Here is a 12,689-nt window from a genome sequence, read left to right on the forward strand (position 1 = left end):
CACTCTCTCTCTGTCTCTCTCCTGGAAACCATGGCAATCAAAACAAAAAAAGAAAAGCACAAATACATTAAAACCCCAGAAAAGAAAGTATTAAAGTATTGAATGGATAAAAAAGATTATAAAGACGCAAAATTAACATCATCACATATTTCGCCAAAAACCAGAAAGCACTGCAATATAGTTTTAAAAATGAAAAGATGTTTTATGTATTGAATATAAACTTTTCAAAATATATATCCAAAAATTAAACCCTTCAGAAATGAAGGTAAAATAGTTATTTTTCAGAAAAATAGTAAAAGTACTTAATTTACTGGCATTAGATATTAATATAATATTATTAGAGAGTGCTTTTGAGGCAAAATGAATACATAGATGAAAATACTGACATACACAAAGATACTGTAGTACCTCAGAACTTTTGAAGAATGGGTTCAGGGAGTCATGGTGAGTGCCAAGATTGAGATGAATCAAACAAATTGGTTTTTCTGGAAAGGGATGCAAGTCAGGAGACCACCGACACCAAGTTCTAGCTTGTGACATGTTGAACACTAATCAAAAATGAGTACCAGGACAAAATTTTTGTGACAGTCAAAATGCCTGGAGTACCAAATTCTAAGAGTTTGACACCAGTTGCGTGCCAAGGTATGCCCATACTATACAAGGATAAAATATAGGTATATATAAAATAATGTTTCTCATTATATTTAAAACATAATGGTAAGATGACAATATGTTTTGAAACATGTAGAAGTAAAATACATGAGAATAGAAACAAAATATTTGATGGGTAATGGAAAGTATATTCTAATAATTGGGGAAAGTTAACAATGGATATTGCAATCATTAAAGAAAAGTTTTAAATGGTGTAACTAATAATTCACTAGCAGTCTGGAATGATGTTTTATGCTATAATTTCAGCATGCAGGGAGGCTGAGGCAGGAGGATCATAAGGTCATGCTCAAGCTGAGCAAATTAGATATTTAGTGAGATACTGACTCAAAATTTCAAAAAAAAAAATTTAAGAAGGTATCTGGGGATATAGCTCAGTGCAAAGGCCCAGATTTAAGTCCTTATAACACCCCTACCACCCGCTCCCCCAAAAGAAAAGGAAAGGAAAAGAAAAAAAAAAGAAATTCAGTAGTAAAGATAAAAAGCAAATACAGAAAATAAGTTAATATATGGTTTTATCTCTGGCATATGAACAACTCAGAGGTCATCATTTCCACCATTAAAAAAAAAAAAAAGAAGAGCTGAAATGTGAAATTCAGTGACTTCCTGGGTTCATCAGAGAGCTAAGGTGCATGGCTGACTACCACTGTAAAATCTGGAAACATGGGTAAGTACATGGGTGTAGCCACAATTTGCTTAACTGGAGAAGAAATGCTAGAATATATAAATTATAATTTTTATAAATTGCTGTTGGATGATTGTGGACTAGTGTAAGAGTAAGAATCTTTTGGGATTTGCAGGCTTGGAATTCCCACACTTTTTTTTTTTGCCTTTATCCTTGTGAACTTCACCAGGTTCTTTTCATAGCTTTTATAAATGGAGAAATTAAATCCATGAGCCAAGAAAGAAAACAATGAACAAGGAAAATAAGGGAAATATCTAGAGACGCTATCAGGAAGGATAGAGATGACTTCATAGTTCATTTGGATATTTTAAAATGATAATAAAGGAATATTATGAATAATGTATCGTGATAAATTTGAAAGGTTAAATGGACAATCATTTGAAATTAACTAAAAATCTCCCAAAGATCAATGAAAAGAAACAGAAAACATGCATAATTTAATATCTATAACAACAAGTGAATAATTCAATTGCATTTTTCATTAAAGTTGCCTCAAAAAGATCACCAGATCATTTCTCTGGTGTATTTTAACAAATATTAATAAAGAAGTGAAAAAATTCTAGATAGAGTCTTCTAGAAAATAGAAGTACAGATAATATTTTCAACACCTTTTGTCATTACATCTTGAGATAAAGCTAAAGATATAACAAGAAAATAAAACTGTGCAATAATAGACTCCATGAACACAGAAACAAATTCCTTAGCAAAATATTATATTAAATTAGCAAATAAAATTTATCAGAAGTTTCCAAGACTGATTCAAAATTCATAAATTAATACAAACTATAATATTAGCAAACATTAATATGAACAGATTCAACAAATCATTTAACAAAATTAAGCAGCCAGGAATGATTTAAAAAAAAAAATCAGCAAACTAAAAAACAAGAGAAAATTTCCTCTGCTGTTTTTACCAGCCACTTAGGTTCATGTTGTCTTTTGATTGTCACTGACCAAATTAAAGGAGGATAAGAAAAGGACTTATTCAAAGCTAGCTCCAAGGAGATGGAGGTGCTCTTTTGCCTCAAATCACCATCTCCCCTTGGACCAGTACGTGACTCCTTCATAGTAATGAACAGAGGGAGGAAAACACAAGGAGACCATGCAAATGTCCACACTTGCTTCATAGCGTTAGCCATATGCAGCTCATTCTCCCCTGTTTTGTGAAAAGGAAAGATTCCAACCACCTGAGGCCAACAATGTATTTTGTCACTGCTTTGACGAGGAGAGAAGGGTGTGTTGTTTATGTGATCAGCAGGAAGAAATTTAAATAAATTGCTTAACTCTAAAATAAGAAAATTCTAATTTTTCAAGTTCCATTTTGCATTGCTGGTTACAACTTGATATACCATGATAACTAGCCTCCTACTTATTAGGAAAGAGCTGAATTATTTTCCTATAAGATCCAGAGGAAGTTAGGAATATCTCATCTTCCTGCTCAACAATTCACAGGGAGTCTGAGAAAGTACAATAAGACAGAAAGTGGGGAACAAAATAAGAAATAAAAGTAATACATGTACTAATCAAAGACAATATTATCATAAAAGTAGATATCCCCAAGGGATCTCCACTTACCACAAATAATGCAAAGCTTCAGCAACGTTGCAAAATACAATGTCAATTTAAAAATTCAGTTGTATACTGTTAAAATTTAGGTAATTAATCATCTCTTTATCATTTCTTGGTATCGATATACATTTACTGAAATATAAAATATACTTCACAAATATGTATAACTGTAGTCAATCACAAAGTTTTAAAAATGAGATAAAGCACTAGCTCCTCTGACTTGACCTTTACACAATATATACATGTACCAAATTGTCACATTGTACTTCATAGATATCCATAATTCAAATAAAAATAATAAGTAACAAAATAAATGAAAATTAAACCAAAATATGAATTTGTTAAAAGTTTATATTTATACAACTAGTGTAATTAAAATATGATTATAATTTTAAATATTCAACTTTATCTGGTGATTATTATTTAAAAACACAATCTGGTTAAAACTGAGAAAAAAACAGCTTATTTCCACTAAAATAACTATTTTTATGTATTGCCATTGAGCGACTAGAATTAAAATCTTAAAATTCTATTTATAGCAGTATCAAACTGTACAGTGGTTTAATAGAGCAATAACCATGCATGTTCAAGACCAATATAATGAAAATTATAAAATATGGCTGGGAGAAACTAATGAAACTTTAATTAAACAGCAAGAGCTATCATCTTTGTGGGTTGAAAGATTCAGTGGTGTTAAGATGTCCATAATATCCTTCAAACTGGTCTATAGATTCAATGTAATTCCAATCATATTTTATGATTTTATTTTTGAAAGTTAGAAAGTCCGATGATATAGAAGTTTTTGCCTGAAGTCAGGACAGTGGTTATTCTGCAGTTACAGTGATTGAAACAGAGCACAAAGTAGGCATGTGCGCTCCTGGCAGTCTTGTTTCTTTTGTTCTACTGTTGTTTGTAAGACTATATTTTAGTTTGATGAGAATACATTGTCTGACATCTCAGTTCTGCATATTTTTCTATGTATAGTATCATTTTGAAAACTTTCTTCATAATTGAAAGAGACAAGCAAAAATAAAAGAAGCCTTAGTAGTAATTATTCCCTAAAGTACTTAATTAGAAACAGCAGATTATGCAACAAAAATGTTAGTCCTGAAACAAATAGTAGGCAACTACTCTTTAACGTCTCCCTAATTTTATCTATATGACAGCAAAAAGCTTTTAGTGTTCAGTTCAAATTACTACAGGTAGACCAAAAGCAAAATCTCTTCTTACAAATCTGTGATATTCTTGTTACTCTGGCTAGTCAAACTAATGTTTAGGTTATCAGTGAATAGTAGAAGTCCACAGTATCCCTCTATTGATATTTGAAATTATTATGATTCAACTCTATGCCACAGATGCACTAGTCATCTAGACAGCCCTAGAGAGCACTCTGCTTCCCACCAATGGCCATGGGCTTCAATTTCAGAAGCAGCTCAAAAGTTTCTGAGGCTTGGTCATGTTTACAATTCTTTAATATTCTGCATCTAGCTGATAGCAGACAATTTCAACCTGGTTGCTTATAGAATTGAATAATACGAGATGACGTCATATAAAGAAAATTTCACTGTCTAAATCTACGGTATTTTGAAATTCTGTTCCCACCTTGATAACAATTATTTACAATATTGTTCTGATCAGTAGGAAATTTTTTTTGCAAATGGAATTAAATTTACGAGAGTTAGCTTAAATCTGGCCTTATCCTTTGTAACAAACACGTAGCAAAGAAGAGTAAGTAGATGTTAAAAAAAAGAGAGAAGATACCATGAGGCAATTCTTAAGAGATATTCGACATGGATTGCTTAGCTTCTGGAACAAAATTGCTAGAATTCATTTAATACCCTATAGTAAGCAGATTGTCACCATTATTATAATTTAGTCCTGAAAATCATTTTACAATTCAAAAATAATGGTTTCCTTTCATTTTTAAGGCAAGATTTTGGAGTGCAGCTCATGCAATGAAAAGAATCATCAGCTAAATAATAAAAATATAAAAATTGAAAATTTTCATCCTAAAAGTGTGTCTTTAAAATCTGATGTGTAATGGACATAGGTGTGACTTAATTTTTCTGATAGCCGTAGGGGGAAAAGGACTCTTTGTTCCTTCCTTACACACTTGCTCAAACAGCGCTCTCTTTTAACCAAGAAAAGCACAAAACAAATAATGACCATATCACATTGAAGTGATTGAGTGGCCAAAGGTGAGTTAATAAAAAAGTCGAAGCCATTCTGTATTCTGAACCTCTTTCCACAAGGAAATGTGCACAGGAGAACACAAAACTATCGTTTAACTATATCAAGTAGAAGGGATTACAACTCTGTGCCTCAGCTCACACATTTATAAAATAGAGATAATAATGAGGTTATAGGGAAGCTGTCTATATGATAAGTATAATGCCAACTTTTGCTAAGCATCATGCTTGACAAAGCAAGCATCTATTGGATAATACATATTGCTATTACTTAAGAGTTTCTACAGAGCTTTCTACTTTCCCCTAGTTTATTATAATTCTGTAGTGGATTATTAAGATAAAGGGAATTTAATAAGCAAGGGATTCTTCTTCTGTTACTATCTTTTTTGTTACTATTCAAATTTGTAACCACACCCCTTGAGACCTTGATAGGCCAGTAGTGATCCTGGCAGGATTTGGGTATTTCTTTCTTAGAAAAACATCTATCAGTACCTCAAATACCACTATATCTCCAAAGAAGACAGCCTGATAACAGGGTCATAAAACTTAATGGAGTATGAAGTCTGCCTAAATATCTTAGCTATTGCATTTAGGGAAGTTTTTCATCCTATCAGTGTCATCTGTCTTTTTCTATAAAATGCATATTAAAGTACCTGCCTCATAGATTTCTGAGGGCTCAAGGCTTCAGAACAGAATCTAGAGTGTGATAATCACTCACCAATGGAACCCAGTTGTATTAATATTTTCAAATAGAGCAAGAGAATTTGCCATTTAAAATATTGAAATTTAAATCTATTAAAATTAGGAATAAGAATCCAAAGGAGGAGGGTCCAGGTGCTTCAGAACTGAAGAGTTAATTTTCATGGGAGGTGAAAGATCCCCTACAATCTGCATTCCTAAATCCCACACTGATCAAAAAGCACTGATATGTCTATTAGCATATCTACGGAGAAGTTTTAGAATTTTGAGATCATTTCCAAACACACCTGTGTGTCGTAGAAGCACCATGAAATTGATGCTTGTTTCCTACACTGTTCACTGCATAAAATGAAACCAAAACATAGCTTCTGTCTTGCAGAGATGCTCTCTCCCAAGACACATGACAGGAAAATTTTCCAGCAGCCACAGGATGTGACAAAGACACACATGGAGATTCCACATATACACAAATACATACATTGTCTCACGTATTAACATATAAACTAGCCCTGGTTGGAGGGTAAATCTGATTGTGTTATACTATGTACATGCATGAAAATGCCACAATGAAGCCCTTTGTTCTGTATAACTAATATGTACTAATAAAAAAGGAACAGTAGGGCCAGGGATGTAGCTCAGCAGCACCACAACTGCCTGGCAAACACAAGGTCCTGAAAAAATTAATTACTTAATTAATTACAATAAAAATAAAAAAGGAACTGTGGTCATGGCATTCCCTAGCTACTCAGTAAATATTTGGAAAGTGTATAAACAACTGAGTAATGAATTATTTGTATAGATACATTGTTGACAAATCTTGTATTCACATTTCCCTTTAAAGTGTAATAAATTTCTAGTTTACTCGGCCTGACTTTAGGGCTTGTTTTGATTATTTATAACTTAAAACAATGACAAATTAATTACCAGTGGAATATGCATAATTAAAGTTCTATCTTTTGTTCATGAGACATGAGAATATTATTCATTTGTGTATGTGCTGCGCTTAAATTTATTGATCACATTAAATGGTGTTTATTTTAGTAGAAACAAACAAAAACTAAATGTGCATGTATTCTTTCCCACCATCATTTCTTGATGTAAAGATCATTCCTCATATACATGTCATAATTGGAAAATCTCAAATTTTAACTTTAGTACTTTAAGCAGTCATTGAAAATATTTGCTAAGACTTTGATACTGTATTAGGTCCCTAGTGATTTCTCAGGGCAGAAACTATAAAGACTATTCCTCATTCTATGTCGTTGGCACCACATACAACAAAGCAATTTCTGCCATGCCCTAATCTGGAAATTCTTTTTCTTATTTATTCAAAATGTTGCTTCCTAACCAACTTGGACATCTTAATTCTCAGCATAGCACATTTACATTTTCTGTATTCTAGAGGGCTTGTGGGAAGATAATAATAGAAAGAAATTCTAACAAAAATAGATTGTTAAAAAGCCTCATAAGACCTATAAAAATAAAATTATACAGATTTCAGAAACAGATGTAATAATAAATTAGAAATGAGAAAACTCTTGCTTCCTCTTCCTTTTCTTTAATAAGGGTTGTCATATTTTTAAACTCAAAATAAAGATATGAGATATTTATATATATTATAAAAGTTAAAAACCTTGAGCAAATATTATAGCTGCCCTTTTTCAAATATGTATCTTAATTGCTTTCATATTTTTATGTATATGAAATATGTTTTTCAAAGTATCTACTGTAAATAATATGCAGGCACATATATAGCCAGTCAATAGTGACATGTCAGTAAATGACAAACTGCATATACAACATTGTTCCCATAAAATAATATTGGAGCTAAAAAATTCCTATCACCTAATGATATTCTAGCCATCAGAAAGTGAGGCACAATGTATTACTCGTGTGATCACAGCAATAGTGTAAACAGATTTATTATGCTGTCAGGTGTGTGGAAGTATGGCCTATACAATTATGTACGGTACCTAATTCTTGATAATGATAATTAATAACTATGTTACTGGATTATGTATTTAATACACTACACTTTTTATCATTATTCTAGAGTGTACTCATACTTGTTAAAAGAAAGGTTGCCATAAAACAGTATGTCATGTAACACCGGCAACAGCGTACATCTTACATTTACTGTATCTCCTGATTATATCCAGAGTCCATGTCCAGTGATGCCCTTTACTAGATTTATGGAACTATGCACAATGGTAGTCACATAACAAAGGATTTGCCTAAGGACACTTTTTTCAGAACATAGCCTCATTGTTAAGTGGTACATGGCTATATATCTCGGTTTTAGTTTATATTAAGCACTTATTAATGTGAGGGCCTCCTTTATTTGAGGAGCCCAAAATGTTTTTGGAATGTTCGTATGTGTGCTTGTAAAGCGGGTACAGGGTACTGCATTTGGGTAATGCTCATGGGTAGAACAGAAAACTTAGAAGTGATATAAGAAGAACGGTCATAATCATCTTCACTTCTTACACATAGATACTTTAATAAATACCAAAACTCATATTTCAAAAAAAAAACAATCTCAACTCTTTTCTTATTTAGAAATTACTTTTACTAATAAAGATGCTCCAAAATAACCGTAGCTAGATAGACAGATTTATAATAAAAATTACCGTATGCAATCATGGAGCCTGATAATTCCCACTGTCTGGTTCATACAAACCAGAACCCCCAAAAACCTTGTGTCATGGTTCCAGCATAAGCGTGAGGTTTTGAAAACCAAGCTCAGGGATGGTTTAAGTCTCATTTTGAAGGCAGGTGGGCAATCTGTTTTACTCAGTCTACAGATCCAGATGCTAACCTCTTCTGGAAGTTCCCTAGCAGAAATACCAAGAAATAAAATGAAACCAAGTGTCTGGGCCTTCAATTACCCAGTCAAGTTGACACATAAAATTAGACGTTGAAATATTTCTTCTCCACAATGTTATTGTTCTTCTTTTTATTGTAGACAAGTTCACCCAGGGAAATATACGGCACAACAATCTCCACATTAAATGTAGCCATTGTATCTAGGTGAAAACAGTCTGATTTGACTTCCTTATTCTCCCAACAAATATTCCAGGAAAGAACTAACTGACTCGGTTTCAGTAAAGTGCTCCAAATTCATTGTCTAGAGGAAGAGTCGCTTCCGAAATGATGCAAATGTTGCCAGGATAACATGGAAATGGAGAGAATATTCCCAAAAATCAATGGAACCTAATATAAAAGAAGAAATTTCATTGCTATCCTAAAATGGATTCATAATCCAATTCAGAGTCACTCTTTAAATTCCAAGCTACAACTTCCTATTTCAATAGCAGCTGTACATCAGTGCTTCTCTGATTCTTCTCTGGAAACTGAGACTTTGCTCTTTTGCCTTTGCCCTACCTTAAACCAATCCATTTTATGTTCCCAAGTAGAGCTAAAGCCATCTGAAGAATGGTCTTGCTGATGGAAAGAATCATCTGTCACTTTCTATTCCTTAATTCTAACTTACCCTAGTGAGGTCTTCTACTGTTTCCACTACCACAGTCTGTTTTGCCAATCCCACCTTAGCACATCACTTAGGATCTTCAGAAGCTGATTCACTGTTAATGAGTTTCTATACAAACTAACCACAATCCTGGTCGTCATAGGGCTTTGTCACAGTGTCTCTTCTCGCCTACTCAGAGTGCCCTGGGATTCCTTCTATTCCATTCTGATACACGGGTGCTATGGCTTGAATGTCGCCTAAAATAGAGTGAAAATGATTTGTCATCGTTACAATATTAAGGGGTAATTAAGCATGGATGTGTTTCCCTCGTGAATAGATTTATGTCATTATAGCAAGAGTGGAATCGTTTTTACCATCTTGGTCTCATGTGCCCTTGCTTGCCCTTCTTCTTTGTCAAGAAAGCTCAAACCACAGACACCTTGGCTCTTAACTTCCCTCTAGAATGATGTGCTCAATAAACTTCTCTGTTCATAGATTATCCAATCTGTGGCAATTTGTTATACTAGCAGAAAAACTGAACAAAATAATGCTAAACATAACTAGGGCTTAATTTTGTTTAACCTTGGATCAGATTTATAAATTAAATTGTTGCTTAATGATCTGAACTTTAAAAGCATTCCATAATTTTTAATGCATTTACTAATAGGTAATGCTTTTTATGCCTGTTTTAATTATTTTAGCTGAATCCATTTTTGGATCTACTAAGGATGATGCAACAGTTATAACATTACAAGTAGCATACAAGGGTCTTCCAATAACATAAGTTCAGAGAAATAAATCTATAAAATAAAAATAGACAAATGAAAGTAAACTAAAAAATGTTAATAAACAAATTCAACGTCAGTGAAACTCAGAAGTCGTAAATGTCAATGCTTTTGAATTGATTATCTAGCTTTATAACATATTATACAGGCAGGTAATGCAAAGTTAATTAGATTTCAAAAAGCAATCATTGTCAATCTACAAAGTAGAATTCCCTAGAAAGGCTTGTTAAAAATCACAAACTTAAACCTGATAGGTAGCGAGTTCAATTCAGTAGGACTTTAGAGAGTCCTAAGGAAAATCGCCATCTGAATTTGAGAAATACTGTGAGTGGTGCTACTCCTCTGATAATCTTTTTTCTTAGCATCTTTACTTCAACAAAGTCAAAACAATGATCCCATCTATAAGTCACTACAGCTGAGTCTAATTTCCACCACTATGTGTAATAGCCACCACAAGCAATATTTTTTTAGCTACTCAACTCCAACATCAGAACAAAGATCATGTAGAATGATCTTTCCTTCACCTTCTTATGCAAGCTCTCTGAAATCTATCATAACACTTCCTGAGTGGGATAAAAATTTATCAGAAGACACTAAGCAATATTTATTAGTAACAACTAGTGGGTAGAAATATGCTTGTATGTCTTTAATGTGAGTGAATTATAATCTGAGTATCTTGCTGAAGTGTCACGGATGTTTCCGCAGGTCTGAGTTGGGCCTGAGATCCTACATGGCCACCAGCTTCCAGGAGGAAGGGATGCTCTCCGTCCTTGCTTACCTTGAATAATGGAATAAACACTATAATCGTATACATAATTCAAAGTTTGTGACAGAAGTTTCTCTCACTGATCGTACTGTCAAAATTCAGGTGAATGTAATAAATTCTTAATCATGAAGAAACTTTTCTTTAGATATAACACGGTTGGAAGAATTTCAGCAACTTTTGAAAACACATATATTTGGCAAATTCATCTGTCTTCTAGGGTTGAATCTATTTAATGTGGGGGAAAATACATGAAGTTTTCTATATGCTTAACAAATTGGCACAGATGGAGCAGCCTAAAGCAATACAAACTTGTCACCAGTCTACCTGAGTCAGGTGTCCAGGCAAGTGCTGACTCGGGGTCTCACTAAGGAAATCACTCCTTGGTTTGCCTTACAAACTGCAGTTTAGGTGTTCTTAAATATCAACAATGCCTGGCAGGATTCAGTGTCTGCCGCTTTAAGACTAAGGCTCCCACTCTTTTGCTTCTGTGAGGAAAGAGGAAGAGACTATCAGCTCCTCGAGACGTCCCACAGTCCTTGCCACCAGGACCCCTTCATAGGCCCCTCATGCTTTGAATCCGTCTCTGACTTCTGTCTCTGACCTGGAGAATGATAGTCCTATCTAGATAATCTCTCTTTTAATTAAACCAAAGTTCAATTAAAATTGCTTAGTAACCTGATTATAGAAGACAGAGCTCATTATGTTTACATGTTCGTCCCTCAAGGAGAAAACAGTTTAGAATGGTGTATGCATGAGGAGAAAAGAATCTTGGGAACCATGCTAAGAGTCTGAGCACCATAGTCATTTGTATCTATTTTAGAAGCTATAGCTCGAATCACCATATTTTATTCTCACACTTCTGATTAGAATATCATTGCACTGCATTAAATATTTTAATAAATTTTCCAAAATTTTAGTCAACTTTACATTATGATAAGTTAAAGACATTAATTGATTTGTTTCTAACCAATGTATTTCAATATTAACTGATTATAAAATGTAATTTTTGGATCAGTTTTTAATGTATTATAGATTCCTAGACGCATAGCACAGCTTTCTCTAGATCTTTATCACATAATATTCATTTTCTCAAACTTTCTGAAGTATAATAATTGAAGAATCCAATACAAAAAATAATTTACATAGTACTACATACTTCATAAAATATTTGATCATATTATCATAATAACATGGCTTTGGTACTACAATTTAATAATAGCTTAAGGATGAGGAAATCGGACTAAAGAGATGACAACAGTTCTTCCACATCATTTATTTAATAAATGACAATGAGACAAAAAAAAAAATTCAGGGCTTAAAACTTCCAAGATGAGGGCCGGGGATTTAGCTCAGTGGTTCCGTGGCTTGCCTCGAAAGCACAAGGACCCGCGTTCAATCCCCAGTACCAAAAAAAACCCCAGCAAAACAAAACAAAACAAAAATCCAAAATGTGTGTTCTAAGTTCAGGACAACAAATCTACTCACAGCATTTGCCTACCACTGGATCACTCGATACAATGCCCAAAGTAATTAATGGAGCCTCTAAAGGTTACATTACCAGGAGTGTAAATACTAACAGAATATGGCCCACTAACATAAAAGCCATGCAAAATGATAGCTATTGATCTGTGTTATGAAAATGTAATGACCCACAAGCCACTTCGTTAGGATTAGCACCAAAATGTCAAATAAAAAGATAATTACCACTGGGAAAAATACCACTATTAATTGTATCTCATAATAGGTTTTAAAAAACATAATTTTTATTCACTTTGGAAAAGACGTATGTAGCATATTACTACATATATGGAATAAAAGAACAGCTTTTAAAAAATAAAAATGAATAAAAAAATATGTG

This window comes from Fukomys damarensis, unplaced genomic scaffold, assembly GCF_012274545.1.
Source record: "Fukomys damarensis isolate Sample0158 unplaced genomic scaffold, DMR_v1.0_HiC HiC_scaffold_33, whole genome shotgun sequence".
NCBI lineage: Eukaryota > Metazoa > Chordata > Mammalia > Rodentia > Bathyergidae > Fukomys > Fukomys damarensis.